Genomic DNA, 17061 nt, shown 5'->3' on the forward strand with positions numbered 1-17061 from the left:
AATTGTAAATATATATTTTTTAATTACTCTGAATGGGACAACATAGAAGCATGGCTTGTTCTCACAATTTAGCTTGCTAGGAGTGCAGAAAAATCTTTTACCAGTGTATGTGAGTAAGAATAATTGTGTTTTTGTGCAGTTTGTATTAAACTGGCCTTAGGCTCCAGGTGTGTGGGAATGTTCAGGAAGCAGGAACCACCTGGTGGAACACAGGTGGGGCACGGGAGGTGGGGAGGAATGCAGGAGCACAATAATGTCACAATAATATTTATTTCTGCAGTTTGCCAGCTGATGGGCTGTGGCTATCTGAGGCCAGCAGGAGCACTTCTCACTAGATGGAGGAAACCAACACTCAAAATACACTAGGAAAGGTCACTAATCATTTGCATCAGGCTGGAAAATCAAGAGCAGACTAAGTGAATGTGTTTATTTTCTGGGATGCGGTGGGAGGTCGGTAGGAGCTGTGGAGGAGTGTATTGTGCTGCCTTGGCCACAATAAATGCAATCAAGTGCACAGACTGCATAAAATATACATGTGATGCGTTGAGGCGAGACCAAAGGGCCCCTAAAAAGTGATACATGCTACTTTCTGGTGAAAGTGTCAGAAAATGTGATGTAAGTGCTGTGGTCTGACACACAGTGAACGTGCACAAGTCTGGCTGTGATGGATTTACCCTTCTGAAGTTTCTGGGGGAGGGGAGCCTCGGGCACAGGCTCTTTAGGAAGGACAGGCAAGTGGAAACAAGGAAGGGATGTCAAAAGACCAGCTGGAGTTCATGGAGCTCTGCTGGGATGGGTGAGGAGAGGACAAAGAGCTCACAGGGAGGGCAGGGACAAGGGACAGGGTGACAGGGATGTGCCACAGAGTGCAGGAAGGATCGATCAACCCCTTTGGGAACAGAGAGGAGCAGCTTTGTGTTCACAAACCCTGGTCCTCAAGGAGGACTTCAAGGACCCCAAATGAGAATCATGGGTTGGGCTTGGTTGAGAGAAAATTTAAATATTATCTAATCTAACCCACTCCCACAGCAGGGACACCTCCCACTGTCCCAGATGCTCCAGCCCCAGTGTCCATCCTGGCCTTGGGCACTGCCAGGGATCCAGGGGCAGCCACAGCATTCCACCCTCACAGGATGGAATTGTTCCTAATAACTAATAACTATTCCTTCCTAATAACTAATAACTAAGCCCACCCACCTTTTCTTCCTGACTTCCCAAAAACTAAACCTTCCAAGAGGGGCTGTGGTGGCTGTGAAATGGTGGAATCACAGATCTTTTAGGTGGTGAGGAAGGCACACAAGTTTAATGGCCTGGATTTCAGGAGAGGAGAATTTAGCCTCTTCAGGGATCTGCTTGGTCAACTATGATGGGATTAAGTCCAGGAAGGAATCAGGGCCCAATAATGCTGATTAATATTCAGTGATCACCTCCTCCAAACCCAGGAACAAAACATCCCAACAAAAAAGAAAATCAGACAAAAATGCCAGCAGTCCTGTGTGGGTGAACAAGGGCTTGTGGACAAATAAAAACACAAAAAGGAAATCTCTAGAGCATGGAAGCAATCACAGCTACCCTGGGAGGCACACAGAGAAGTTTTCCAGGATCAGATTAGAAAAGGTAAAGCCCTGGTAGAGTTAAATCAAGGGCAACAAGAAAAGTTTCTCTAGGTGGCAAAAAGAGAAGTAGGGAAAAGGTGGAAGAAAATGGGAGACCCAGGACATGGAGAATGCTGAGGTACCCAACCACTTGCCTCAGTTTCTCCAAGAACTGATCTGGTTTCACTGCCCAAGGTGGAAGGAGAGGCTGGAGAACTGCCCAGAGCAGGAGGAGATGGGACTGGAGACCATCCAAGGCACCTGAAGGTTCCCAAGGCTGTGGCTCCGGGCAGGATGCACCCGTGGGTCATGAGGGAGCTGCCAGGGGAAGGGGCTGAGCCACTCTTTGTCATATTTGAGAAGTCATGGCAGTCTGGTGGAGGTCTCACTGACTGCAAAAGAGAAAATATAACCCAAATTTTTAACAGGGGAATTAAGGGTGGGAGGTGCCGGTGGGAAGGCAGAGCAGATCCTTCTAAATTATGGGAACATTTAGATCCTTCTAAGGAGAAGAAAAAATTAGAAGGATCTAAAAAATTTAGATCCTTCTAAATTATGGAAATTATGCCAAGGCACACGGAAAATAAGGAGGTGATTTCTGACATCTTCACCTGGCTCCACTGAGGGCAAGCTCTGCCTGAGAAGCCTGGTGGGTTTTGTGATGCAGCTACAGCACTGGGCGATGAGGGAAGAGCAACTGGTGGTATTCCCTCATTTTTTCTCTTGAAGAATGTGCCTCTACTATTTTTGACATGGAATAATTCTTTTAGTACATTAAAGGAATATATGCTACTATAACAGGTTCACAGCTTCTCTAAAGTGTGTGTTCACAGCTTTTTTCTAAGAGTGAAAAGGCACTAACAGGTAATTTTTGATTAAGCAATTAAAGTATGGGTTGTTTGTGTAAATATGGAGTGTAGATTTACATACATATTTATATATATGTATATATATCTGCATTTTCTACAGGTCATGTCATATATGTCACACTTCATCTGAGAATAGAGAGGGAAAAGTGGAAGTAGTATTACAAAGATGTTAATTCAGCTCATCGACCTAATCTAGCTGTTCTGATGTGTTATAATTTTCTTCCATTTAAGAAAAAATTGATGAGGATGGGGGAAACAGTGCATCTTTGTAGGTGTTTAATTTATGCCCCCAGTTTGCTACCACAGAATGGTTTGGGTTTAAAGGCCAAACAGTCCAACCCCCTGAACCAGACCATGTCAGTCACCATCCAACCTGACCTTGGGTGTTTCCAGGATGGAGCAGCCACCACCTCTCTGGGAAACCTCTTTCATGGTTTCACTGTAAAACAACTTCTTCCTTATACCTAATCTAAATTGACCCTTTTTTAGTTTAAAAACCTTTCCCCTTTGTCCAGCCTGCTAGAAGGTTTGTCCCCAGTTACCTTTCCTTAGCAACTCACATGGAAATGGGCAGCAGAACTTGAAAATCAGAAGTGTTTCTTTATTTTAAAGCCATTTTTTCCCTTTCCTGAGGGATTTGCAAGTATTTAATTTTCATATTTTTCAGGAGCCATCGCTGGCCAGCAACCAGAATGAGCCAGGAGGTTTTCTGGTTCACAAAGATGGGAGTCAGGGTGGCTTCCAGAAGAATCTGACCCAATATTTATGCAATATACATATATAGCACATGCCACTCACCACCTGCATTGGCTGCTCCACCTCCCTGTTCCTTTCCAGCTTCTGGGCCATGACAGAAAGTGTTGTTCAGCTGTGGCAGTGAGACCAGCTATTCACAAGTGTCTTTTTCACTCAGCAACGGTCACATTCCCCAGATATTTCTGGGAATCCAAAGCCAGGCTTCCAAACCAGAGCAGCCCAGGGGCTGGGTGTGATGTGGTGGAGGAAAACTCGCCCCTGGTCCCAGAGCAGCAGCTGAGCTGCCTGGATGGCACGCACAGTTTGCATCTGCAAACACTGGGGTGGGCAGCAGGAATGGCTCAGCAAACATGTCCCAGTTAATCCCTTCGTGGCATAAAAGACTGCACTTCAACTGAAACGTTTGGGTATTTTTAAAAACGTTTAGCAATCTATTTCCCTCGCCTCTGCCCGCAAGCATTCCTCTGGCCTGTAAAAAAAGGGAAAAAATAAAAAGCATTTGTGGTTAGTTTCTTCCCCAATGGGTTTCTATTCGGATTCATGTCTGTCATGCATTTAGACTGCCTGAATGGATGAATATTCTCCTGAGGTCAGATAATGGAGTGCCAAAACTCCACAATGAGATGCAGGGTCCTGGCATCTCCATCCTGCCAAAGGGAAGGGCTGCCTGATAGCCCCTTGGTGCTACCAGCAAACACTCAGATGAGCAAACACCTCGACGCCAAACCACCACATCACCGAGCTAAGGACCTTGTTTAGGATGAAGGAGAGTGAGATGTGTCCCTGATGCTCCAATGTGAGTGGTGCTGTGATTTCTGATGGGTGCCGTGCCCCTCCCAGGACCCACCCAGCAGCTCTGTATCCCCAGGGCTCCAAGGAGCACCCCCTGCTTCTCACCTGATGTTTTCACAAGTGATGCTGAAATCATCCTGCACGGTCCTGTGAAAATCTCCAAAATCTCCATGGGTGTAATTTGTCAGTAAATCACTGAGGGCCCTCTCAGAGCTGCCTTTTCCCCCTCATTCTGAGCCCTCTGTGCATATGGATGATCCTTTTGGTTGTATTCCCATGCCACAGTGAATCAGCTGAATGTATTGACAGTTTTGCAGCCCACGCCATCTCCTGAACTGCAGCAGAGGAGTGTTTTGATTGAACAGGCAAAGCCTTATTAGCATTCCTTCATTGTCTCAAGACACTCTGGCCTGGCTCTCCCTGGCCAGACTTCAAACTGGGGAACGTGTTCGTCAGGCTGTGCTGGGGAGAGGCATTTTGATAACCTCCCCTTTTCCTATTTATTACTTCCCCAGGGGCTTTTCTTCTAACTCTGCAGTAAAAATACTGATTGTACCAGCCCTGATCCCAGAGGATCTGACACAGATCCTGGCGCTTGCACCTCAGCAGTGGGGAAAGGTGGGGTTCCAGCAGTCCTTCCATGGCTGCCCAGCAGAAATCGGGCACCATCAGCATCACCTGGCAGAGATTTCAGCAGCAGATAAGAAATGCTGGCAGAGACACGCTGAAGGTGCCTCCAGCTCCCATTCTGCCTTGGCATTCTCCCCGTGGTTCAGTGCACACAGAAACTGAAGCAAGGTTGGAAGGAGGCAGGACTGGGCTGACCCTTCGTGCAGCTCTTCCAGCCACGAGGCTCTGTGAGCACCACTGCCAAAAACAGCATGGGCAGAGCCTGCACCTCCCATTCCAAACCCTGTCCCAGCCCTGCACAGCACAGAACTTGGGTTTGTTGCTTTTTGTCCAATTTATTTGGACTGAATAGACGTTTTGGAGGGACAGGAGTGGAAAAAAGGGTAGTTCTTCATCTGAACTTAATCCCTCAGCAGTCCTGTGACTCTCCAGGTCTCCCAGTCCCTAAAAAGTGTGGTCTGCTCTGAGCACTTGAGTTTCCCCATACTTAAATCAACTTGAATTAATTTTATAGCCAACCTGCTTGAAAGTCTCATTGATTTGACACAATTCTGGCTAAAGTTATTTCAAGTGTCAATGTTGCCTTCATGCACATCTCAACCATTTCACAGAGGCTTCTTCTTTATCTGTTTTCACCTTGATGAAACAACCTGATTGCATGCAGGGGAATTAGTTTCTTTGGGAACAGGAAATATCATTCCCATGAATACCAATCCACAGCCTTTATTCAATTGGAGTTTTAGGGGTGGTGCTATGGTAGGTGAGGGAAGGAGGAAGGGACAAGGGTGTCTGAGTGTGCAGGCTGGGATTTGAGATGTATTTGCAGAAGCAGGAGGAGCAAAGCTGTAAGAGACATCTTTTCCCTGCCCTCCTCAGGGCAGCACAGCCCCACAGAGGTGTGTGCAGGTGTGATGGGTTTTGTCATGGGGAGGTGCTCAGGTTTGCCTAGAATTGCCACACAGACTGCAAAACGCAGCAGCAGGCACAGCTGCATGACTGGCATCTCTGCCTGCCTCCTCACCATGACTTTTTTTCCCATTCCTATTGCATTGAAGTCTCTCAACTAATTATGCAGGCTCTCAGGCTGCTATGTGATCCTGTTACCTCCAGGCATAATTGCAAATGAGACAAGAGATCTCAGCTGTGCTGCTCCTTACAGTGCCACCCCTTCTTTGTCCGATGTTAATTATTCCTTGCAGCTGACAATGAAACAAAGACCAAAGAGTTAATTCTCAGTACAATGAAAAAAAAAAAAAAAAAATCAGTGCTTGCTAATACGTTCTGTGTTACTCTGCTTATTTACCTAGAAAACAGTGTTTGGTTTTGCAGTGTGAATACTTGAAAAACAGGTGCTAGATAAAAGGTGAGAAACGTGAGACACCAAGAAAAACATCAGATTTATTTGCAAGCCAGACAGGATGTGCCACAAGCTGTTCTCAGGGAAGGCAGCAACTGAGGCAATTTTGTGGAATGCTATGCAATATTTGAGGATAAACTTTTTAAGGTTTTTTCTCCCTTGTGCCTGCAGCTTTGATGGTGCCTTTTCCACTCTGGCACATCCTTGGAGTATCCACCACAAGATGTGGCATGAGGTGCCTGAAGGACAGCAGGGAGGGTGGTAGCACCCTCACCACCCCTGTCCCAACATTCCTGGCAGAGAGCAGAGGGAAATCTGCCCCTTCTCTTTGCAAAAGGAGCAGGAATCTGCCCCTTCTTTCCTGGGGAGGCCCAAAGGAGAACCACAGTGTCACTGCAGAATGGGTCTGTGGCTGTCACTGGGGCTGTCAGCAGCCCCCAGCCCACCAGGTGAGGATTATTCCTTCATTGCAATGTCCCACCTGCCTTCTTCTGACACAATTACGTGGGTGAGGGGTGGAATTCATCATCTGAAGCCCATCTGATTGTGAAAGATAGCTAAATGTGTGTTCTGCACATCTGTAGGTGTCCCTTGTGCTTGGACTTCACCACCAAACTCCAAGACAGCAATATTCAGCCTTTCTGTAATTGTACATTATTCATGTCAGGAATTTTTGGCTGATCTAGGAGTCCTCCAGAGACATACAGGCTTTTTCCTCGGGCCTCTCCAGTGCCATCAGCTCTGTGCTCACCTCTGGGCCCCTTTGTTTTCTGTTCTGATTCCACCAGCTTGCGTCTCAAAGCCAATATGCACTGCAGGATTTTAATATATTGTGTTCCCTCAAAGGTGCTTGTTGCTCTTAACTCAAATTAAGTTGGAAGTAAGGGAGTGGAAATATTAGATATCACTTTAGAGTAGTTTTCCTGTACCTAAAGAAGTTCTGAAGAGAGATTTTTTACAAGGATATGCAGTGACTGGACAAGGGGAATTTGCCTTAAAATGAAGGTGAGTAGACCTGGATTAAGAATTAGGAAGAAATTGTTCCCTGTGAGGGTGGGCAGACCCTGGCAGAGCTGGGGCTGCCCCTGGATCCCTGGCAGTGCCCAAGGCCAGGCTGGACACTGGGACTGGGAGGTGGGAGGTGTCCCTGCCATGGCTGGGAGTGAAATAAAATAATCCTGAGGGTCCCTTTCAACCCAAACCATTCTGTGAGTCTATAACCATATTTTTCTTTTTTTCTGAGAATATTGCCTTGAACAGACTCATCATGCAAATGTACTAATAAAAAATTAAATGTGCATCTAATTCGGTTCTTCCTTTTTACTTTCAGTGATGCAGTTTTAAATTCATAAAGTGTAGCATTTTCTAGTCAAATATTATGCAGACAGCAAATGCTATTAATGCAGGGGATGGTTCTTAGTTTTGTGGAATGCTGTGTAATATTTGAGGATAATGCTTGCTCAATCCCTCTTGCCAAAGCCATTCCTATTCCTCCATCCTTCTTCAGCCATGCTTTGAGAGGGAGGGAAAATGAATGTGATAAATGCAGCAAACAATTACCATCAGGAGAGGGGTTATGCCTCATCCTCACAGCCCGAAGGAAGACAATGAATGCTGAGCTCTTAAGTCTTTTTGCAGCTCAAGTCTCTCTCTAATTGAGGCAGCATTTTGCTCTTTATAAGATATGTGAAATGCATGTCATAAAATTATGCTCATTATTTGAAAAAGGAAAGAAAGAAAGGGATAGCCTGTATGTGATGAAAAGCACTTAAAAGCTAGAGTCTCCTCGGGGTTTGTTTCTGTAGGTGAAGTTCTACATCATTAATAATAGAAATTGGGGGCATGGGGAGTAAATTCAGATTATTGTTTTATGCTTCTGATCATAATTCTTAATCACAGACATTTTCGGAAGTACCTGATTATGGATATTTCATCTAAAAATGTTGAAGAATCTTTTGAAGGAAGTATATTTTCAACATGAACATATTTTCCCTTGTTTCAGGTATGTTTTTAATATAACTAAGTGCAACTCTGTTTCAGTAAATTCAAGCTCTACCTAAATAATAATGGAATGTGTATTTTATTTGTGACTACTTACCATCTTTACACAATTTATTGTTCTGAAGTCACAAGGAACAAACCTACTCAGAGGAGAAGTTTTAACCCAGAAACTGTCAGCATGTGTAAATCTTCATTATTTCAAATGCCATACACTTTTTTTTTTAATTAAATATTGAAGAATTCCCTCATGCCTGGATGGAAACATTTCCCTTCAAAGTGTAGAAAATGTCTAGCACCATTTGCTTAACATTTTCATGCACAGTTGCACTTTCACAAATACAGAAATGAATTCAAGGGGAGGCAGGGCCAGAAACTCAAACGTTATAAAATGGACGATTTGTGAAGGCCGTGGGACACTCAGAAAAATAGAAAAGAAAGAAAACTAAACTGTAGGCTGATAATTAGGAGAATGTCCTCAGCACCCAGACTGGTTGGACCACATGGGCACGACAGGTTCCAGGTGCAGAGCTCAGTGCATATACCCAAGGTTGAAGAATTCATCAGCAGCTTGGTTGGGTTTGGGCAGAACACAGATGCCACTACAAGAGGAAGGCAGAAACTCGACCCACACAGGGCACAGAGCTCCTTTCCTCTGCCAAGGGCTCTTTTCCTCATTTTTCCTGCTTTTGGCAAGGAAAATGTCATAGATGTGCCATGCATGGCCAGGCCCGCTTGGTGATTGATCCATGTAGCCGGGGTAATTATTGACAAAAGGCAGTTAAGCTGCTTCACTTCAGAGGATTTCATTCAAAAGCAAACCCAGCTGCATCCCAGGTGACTGCCATCCATCCCTGCCAGTGCATGACACAGAAAGTGTGTTTTATTTCCCCCAGGGGCAGGGCACAGGGCAGGATGCTGTGATGCTGAGCCTGGACTGGCAGTAATTAGAGTGACCCAGGTTTTCTCTGAGCTGCTGCAGCTTGAGAAGCACAGCTTTACCTCCCCTGACCTTCTCCACAGCTGCCAGACTGAGCAAAAACCATGGGATTAAAATCATAAATTAACTCAGTGACTCCTTCAGAGCAGCATCGATTCAGGAAATGTAACAATGGGCAACTGCTTCCTCGAAATCCCAAGTCATCAAATAAATGTCTAGGAGACCTTTAATTCAGTGGGTTTTATAATATGGTTTAGCTAATGTAATAGAGGCTTGAGCCTGGCCATTTTGAACACATGCCATCCAGTATGAAAATGAGTGTTTAAAAAAAAAAAAAAAACAAAAAGTTTAACACGTAAATCTAGTTTCATCATGGAAAGGAGTGAATAAGTTGTGAAGTCAAAAGGTCAGTCAAAACAGATAGCAATTCACAGTTGTACATTCTAAATTTTGGAATCAGTTTGGACTGATAGATACATGTCACCTCTGATGCATAACCATAAAATCCTTTTATAAAAGAAGTATTAAGCAGGCAAAGGTTTAATTGATGGCTCTGGCCAACACACCTGCTTCATGCAATGTATTCCTACCCTCAGACTTTTCCTAAGCAATGGAAGTTTTTGAAATATATAGTTTAAATGCACTTTACACACATAGCATTGCTCAAATATAGCCACCCGTGAACAGCGAGCCCATAAATCTTGTTCAAACAGGCTGTTCAAAAAAAAACAAAAAAAAACAAAAAAAAGCAACAAAAAAAAAAAAAAAAAAAAAAAAAAACCCGAGCAGCTCAAGGTTAGCCCTGCAAAACAACAAACTGTGTTTGTTCTTCACAAGACCTTCCTTCAAAAATATCCATACCAACACCTAAATTCTCCGCCTCTGCCTATTGGAACTCAAAATGTCCCTCAGACATTTTTGGAGGTTCCGGGCCCAGGTCAGAAGCATTTGAGACCCTGGCACAGCTGCAAACAGCTGTGATTTTGGGTTTGAACCATGGAATGAGTTACCAACCTTGCAGGAAGAACAAGAAGTCACAAAAGTTTAGATATTAGAGCAGAAGTAGTCACAAAGTAGAGGGAAGAATTTTTGAGTGCTGTACAGGGGGGTTTTGGTTTTGTACATGGGGCTCAGAGGTTTTAAGATGGATTTGGGATCTGGGCCTGCCCTGTCCTCCCTCTTTCTCCTTCCTCACCTCCATGTTCTTGGTGATGTTGGCACTCACAGATTGGTTTGGAGTAGAAAATCACCATTTAATATAGGTAATAGACATTGGGGAAACTGTAAACATGTAACACGTAATGTACCATAGAAAAGATAGAAAAGCACCATTTAATATAGGTAATAGGCATTGGGGAAAAACTGTGAACATGTAACACGTAATGTGACATATAAAAGATAGAAAAGCACCATTTAATATAGGTAATAGGCATTGGGGAAAAACTGTAACCATGTAACATGTAATGTACCATATAAAAGTTAGAAAAGCATAGAAAAGCACCATTCTTGACAAGAACATCTAGATGGAAAATGGCTGTGTGGATGGTGTTGGGAAGAATAAAGGCAGGCTTCTGTTTGATTTTTTTTTTTTTTTTTTTTTAGTGAGATGGAATCTCTGATTTGGAAAAATTGATTTGTTTTGCTTGATCTTTCCCACATAACGCTGAGGATAATTGCTAAATATGTTGATTTTGGAATCTTTGTGCTATCAGAATTCACTCTGCTTTACACTCCCCAGTCCCTAAAGACAAGGAGCTCAGAGGGCATGCGACGCATTCCTCACCCTTTGACAAAAAAATAACTTTGAACAAGACTACTAAAAGAGATGCAATTCAAGAGGTCCTTTCAATTGTCACCATGATCTCTTTTGACATGAATATATTATGCTTTTAAAACCTTTTTGGGAGATAGGCATGCAATTTAGAACTATAGGCAAGTAATGGCAGAGAAAAATAAAGGGGATGAAGGGAATGCTGGAATTCTGATAAAGAGGGATTTTGAACAGTAATAATTATATGGATATGACAGCAATTATATGGGTTCATTAGATACAGGGTTTTACCATTAAGTTGTTATAGAGATGATCAGGAAGTCTAAGAGAAGTTTAAAACAACAGCTCTCCAGTTAATTTATTTCCTTAGTTTACGTATCATTTACATCTTTTTATTCTCTTTCACATGCCTTTTGTTTTTCAGTATCAAAGGGAGGATCTTTCAGCAATTTTTTTTTTCCCTGCATTCTGGACAAGACACAAAAATTCCAGTGTGCATTTAACCAGAGCAATAAGATAAAGGGTCCTGCATGCACAAAGCAATTGTAATGACAGTGAAAAATCCCCTTTGCACCTCACTCAGCTGCTTAAAATTAAAACTATATTTGACTGCAGACTTTGCTAGTAGTTTCAGTACAAGACCAGCACAGAATCTGGTGCATAGCTCCTCTGTCACCCCCTTGTAGCACAAAAAATGAAAATAATTTTCTTCAACTTGAATATCTGTGTGCAACAAATCCAAGGGAAGGTGCTGGCAGCTCCTCAGAGGATGAGAAATATCCCTACTTCACTAAAATTGGTCTTGGGTGTGAGGATACCTCTCTAATTCCTGGCAATAAGGGCAGAAATAAAAAGACTGAGATTAACCAAACTGGTTACAAAAGAAATCTGATATTGAAAGAGAAGTAAATGTTGATCATAAAGTAATGACCTCACAAGTAGCAGAATGAGTACAGAGGGGAGAGAGTTTCCATTTCAGCCACACAACATGAGAAATTATCCACTCCATTTTTTGGTTTTGGAAATTTTTTCTTTAATTAGAAGGCCTGTACCTATATACCCCACACTCATGTAAATCACCTGCCTGTCCATCTGTCTGAATCCATCCAGCTCCAACATCTCCTCCCTTTGTTATTACTCACAGCTGTCCCTAAGGGTATCATTGGAGCAAATAATTTCAGAGTAAATCAATATATTTTAGGGGCGAGCTTTCATGCAAGTGACACTAATTATCACGAAATAACAAAACTGCATCATTAAACCACCTGACCATATATTCTGTGCTGTTTTATGTTCCATCATCCTCTGAGTGCTTCTGCTGGTTCCAGTAGGTGGGTTGTTTTTCTTTTCATCACTTTTCCCAACAGATAAAATTAAACTGTCTCAGCCTGAGAAAAATTATGAAATCTGCAGCAGTGAATAATCAGCCCTTTCAGACAGAAGCAGCCGTGGGGACATTTTAAAAATTTCAAAAAATTGTCACTTGCCAGCTGTGGTGACTTCTTGTCTCGCTCACCAAGGAACCAGCAGAGTGTACCTGCTCTGTTTTCACATATAATCTCACGAGATGGGTTTTGTTGGAAGCAGATGATTATTTTTACCTTTATTGTCAGAGCCAAAGACAAGATTTCAATATTACAAAGGAGGGGGTAGTCTTCTGTGATAGCACTGTGCTAATTGCTGTCAAAATCTGATTCTTGACAGACAGAAGTGACTTCAGAAAGAAAATAAGCACGGAGCCAGGTTTATTGATAAATTGCTGATAAACCCAAAGGTCTACCTTGTTTGGACAGCACCCTCCAGACACTGGGAGAGCTTTCAATGCTCTTTATCACAGAAATATTTCCTCTACAAAGACAGAAGGAAAAAAAATTGCCTAGAAGCTTGTAAAGGAGCACAGCTCATGCTGTTGAGTGTTTGACAGTGGGTGTTAATCCTTTTGATTTCCCAACAGCAACCTTCCAACATCCTCGCACATTACTGTTTATCATGGCATTTTTAATGATCTTCTGGTAATTGTCTCTTCATGCATTTCCCAGTTGACCTGAGTTATACATTCCAGGCCAAATTTTATGAGCCATTATACAAAATGCTTCACTAAAATCTTTACATACAATCATATTATACACTCCTTTGCCTTATTGTATTCTGTACTTGCTAATGCAAAATTTTTTTGTTGCTTTTTTTTCCCGTGCCTATTGTTCATCTGTGACTAATCATCCACTTCCAGCTAGAGATTAGAAAAACCCACTGTCTCAATAAATTTCAAAAATAGCTAAAACGAACAAAATAAGTCAAGTGAAAGTAGATGACTTATTTTCCTTAAAGACTGAATACATGAAGTAATTCTCATTTAACATCATATAGCTGTCTTGCACTACAGTCACTCAGCTGTACACTCCACCTCAGGCTCACCCAAACTGCAACTGGTTACATCATAAACTGAAATATCATGGATTTAGATGGGATATTGGGAATCAGGAATTGTTCCCTGGCAGGGTAGGCAGCCCTGGCACAGTTGCCCAGAGCAGCTGGGGCTGCCCCTGGATCCCTGGCAGTGCCCAAGGCCAGGCTGGACACTGGGGCTGGAGCAGCTGGGACAGTGGGAGGTGTCCCTGTGTTTGGCAGGGGTGGGATGAGATGATTTTTAAGGCCCCTTACAGCCCAAACCACTCTTTGGTGTAAGCACCTCTGGCAAAGCACTGCTTCAGGTTTGCACAAAAGCACAAATGTGTTTTTGCACTGGGTCTGGCATCAATAATGAGCATTAGATTTGTCTTAAGTTGCAAATGCAAATGCAATATGTGGCTGGGGGTGTGTATTTTATTTGCCAACTGCCAGAGCTGGGGCAGTTCTCTTCTGTTTGTTGGGCAGTTTTTATCTCTTCCACAGCCAATTCTCCCTTAAGGATATCTCTGCTGTTAATGAGCCATTCATTATTAATTATCTTCTGTCCATGGCCACTCAGTGTCCCTGCATGGCTGAAAAAATTCAATCATCCATGGGGAGATGCCCTGCCCAGGGGAGGAGCCAAACATTCCTACCTGGATCCAATCTGACCTGGGAATAGCACAGCAGCCTTTGCCCCCTGCATTCCCAGAGGAGCAGCTTCCTTCCCCCTGCATTCCCAGAGGAGCAGCTTCCTTCCCCCTGTATTCCCAGAGGAGCAGCTTCCTTCCCCCTGCATTCCCAGAGGAGCAGCTTTCTTCCCCCTGCATTCCCAGAGGAGCAGCTTTCTTCCCCCTGCATTCCCAGAGGAGCAGCTTCCTTCCCCCTGCATTCCCAGAGGAGCCCAGGCCCATCTCCCCCAGCCCTGGAGCTCCAAGGAAAACTCCCCCCTTGTGCAGATCCTGCTCCAGCAGAAGCACAGCTGGCACTGCAGGAGGGCTGAGCCCCCCTGGGATGGGGCTGAGCCACCTCCCTGACACACAGCCTGACAGGGCATTTCTGACTCTGGCAGTGCTTTATTTTGTACTATTGCATTTGTATTTTTAATTTTCCTGATACAGAACTGTTATTCCTCTTCCTATTCCCATATCTTTCCTTGAGAGCCCCTTAATTTCAAAATTATAATTCGGAGGGAGGAGGTTTGCATTTTCCATTTCAAGGGAGGCTCCTGCCTTCCTTAGCACACACCTGGCTTTTCAAACTGAGACAAGATTTCAAAACAAACCAGGGATATCCATGAAATTATTACTGACTTCCTGCATGCAAATGTAATGTAGAATATTTCAAAGAAAATAATTCCTAGCATCTCCAGGGCTTGATGCCTCAAACCTGGGCTGGCCAGTGCTCAGCAGGGAACAGATGTGCACAAAGAGGAATGAACTGAAGGTCACAAGAGATAACACCTTGTGTTTTTAAGCCTATAAATCACTGGGGCCTTCTTTTCATTATTCAAGTTATTGTTTTTTATCCATACCTCTGAACAGAAACAAAGCAGAAATTCTTATGGATATTCTGCTGATTTGTTTCCCTGAGCACTTCCAGGGAGTATTTTACTGAACACCCACACAACAGAGAGTTCACCAGTGTTTTCTAGATTTCCATGAGCAGCCCTGATCTGCTGGGCTCCCTGGAGGTAACTCATCACTAACAGTGTCTTTCTGCAGTGTGCCCGAAATTCAAGCAAATTTATCACCAGGGTGATTCTGCTGCTCTGAAAACATCCCCAAAGATACTGCATAAATGCATTTTTAAAATTCCGACGGGAATAAATGTATGTGACACACAGCTCAGGTGACTAGAAGTTTAAAAGCTATTACTTTCCATCATTAGTAATCCCCAGGGCTAGAGCATTCAGCTGTGAAGACAGTTTTGTATTGGCAATGACACAAGGTCATCATAAAAAGATTATTTTCTGCGGTGCTTAGCTGGAGTTTCTTTCCCCAAATTACTTCCATGGTTACAGGTAACTGTGTTTTTATCACCAGGAAAACAAATGCAAAACAAACAAAATGATCGAGGCCCAAACTCCTGTGTCTTCTCAGAGCACTGATTGTCAGGAGTTTAAATTTCTCCAGAAGTCAAGATTTCTGAATTTGCATTCTTCAAAAGCCACTTACAAATATTCAGTATAATGTATTTATTAGTGTGGGCGAAATACTTCAGCAGATACAAAGAAATTGCCTATTATGTACCAATTTATTAGCTCATTTCACATTAGTCTGTGATTTATACTACATAGCTTCAAAGGGATGACAGGATAGAAAGAATAAAATGATGAGCTTCAAAATGTATTATTAAATGGACCAAAATAATGGTAGTTAAAAGATGACTTTAAAAATATCTCCCAATGCCTGTGCAAAGAGAATTGAAAGAGAAAAAGAAGGATAATTGTAGTATCTCATTTTAAACATGATTTCCCTTGTTTGCATTCTCCACCAAAACCAACACTATTTATTCTCATGACACCCAACAGGAAAAGGACTGAAAAGGTGATATTATTACTGGTCATTGCTCAGATAACTGCCGTGTCTTGACCATTTGGAGCACTGCAGAATTTCAGCTTTTCTTTTTATTTTTTTTCCCTTTAGTAACACAGAAGCTGTGAAAAGCAACGCTTTTGTTATCCTGGTGAATTCTGAGGGTGCACGGCTGAAAACCATAATGGAAACACTGCTAATAGCAGCAGCTTGGAGATGTACAGAGATCATTGACGTGCTCCCCCAGCCTGTGAGGTGCCAGCAGAAATAACAAATGTTAATAAAATCGAGTTTTACACAACTTCACGGGGATGTCGGCAGGGCGTGGAGCACCTGCACAGTCTGTGAGTTGAAAACTCAGAAACTCAGGTTATTCAGGCTGCTGTGCTGGCACAGAATCCTCGTTTCCTGGAGAATAATTACTGGTTGGATGCTTCTGAGGCTATTGTGGGACAGGAGCTGCATGGGGGACAGGGAAAGGGTGGCACAGGAGTGATGCCCATGGGGAAGAACATCCCAGGAGGAGCACAAAGGGGACAGGGAAACCTCCAGAAGGGGAAAAACAGATATTTTTTCTTCCAGTGCCTCTCTGTGAGACCCTTCTTGGCCTTGACCCTGAGACTTCCCCTTCTTGACACACCACAATTTTGCACAAGCAAAATTATTTTTGCATTTATGTGCAATGACCTGCACATAAATGCAATTAAATTTTTTTTTTAATTTTTTTTCCCCAGATATTTTGTCCTTCACAAATTTGTCTACCACAGAAAATCACCCAGGACATAATCCATGGCACCTCGAGTTTAATCTGGGTTTTACCACCTTTGTGTACAGCATTTTGCCTCCTACACAGCCAGCAGTTGTGCTGCGCCGTGTTTAATCCTGCTAAACTGCTAACATCAAATGTGACAAAAAAAAAAAAAAACACACCAAAAAGTCTTAACAGAGGCCACTAGTGAAATCTTAGACTGCAAAATATGTGTTTGTGCACACATATGAAAAAGTAAATATGCTGTCGAATGTTTCAGTTGGAATATTTCACTTAGGAATAAACATTTGTCTTGCTGTATTTGGGTTCTGATGAAACACTAGGGGAAAAAAAAGTCAATCTTTGGTTACAAGGAATTTTAAATATTAATAGATATTTTCTGCTGCTACTTTTCCTGCTCTGACCTTCTGCATTATCTGTTTCTCTTTGGCTGGAAATATAAAGTTTTCAGGCTGAAGTGATACGAAATGCCTAAACCCAATATGGATTTCAGTCTATTTTCTGCAGAAGCACAGGAAGAAACACAAGGTGAAATTGTTTATAGGCACTTGGAATAGCTGTTGCTGTATTCATAACAACCATCCCCTGGAAACAAATTTCAGGGCTGACAAATGCCTCCGTTTTTTGGTGGTCAATGGCAAGGGAATGAATTCCACCCA

Source organism: Lonchura striata, chromosome Z (genome assembly GCF_046129695.1).
Source record: "Lonchura striata isolate bLonStr1 chromosome Z, bLonStr1.mat, whole genome shotgun sequence".
Lineage (NCBI taxonomy): Eukaryota > Metazoa > Chordata > Aves > Passeriformes > Estrildidae > Lonchura > Lonchura striata.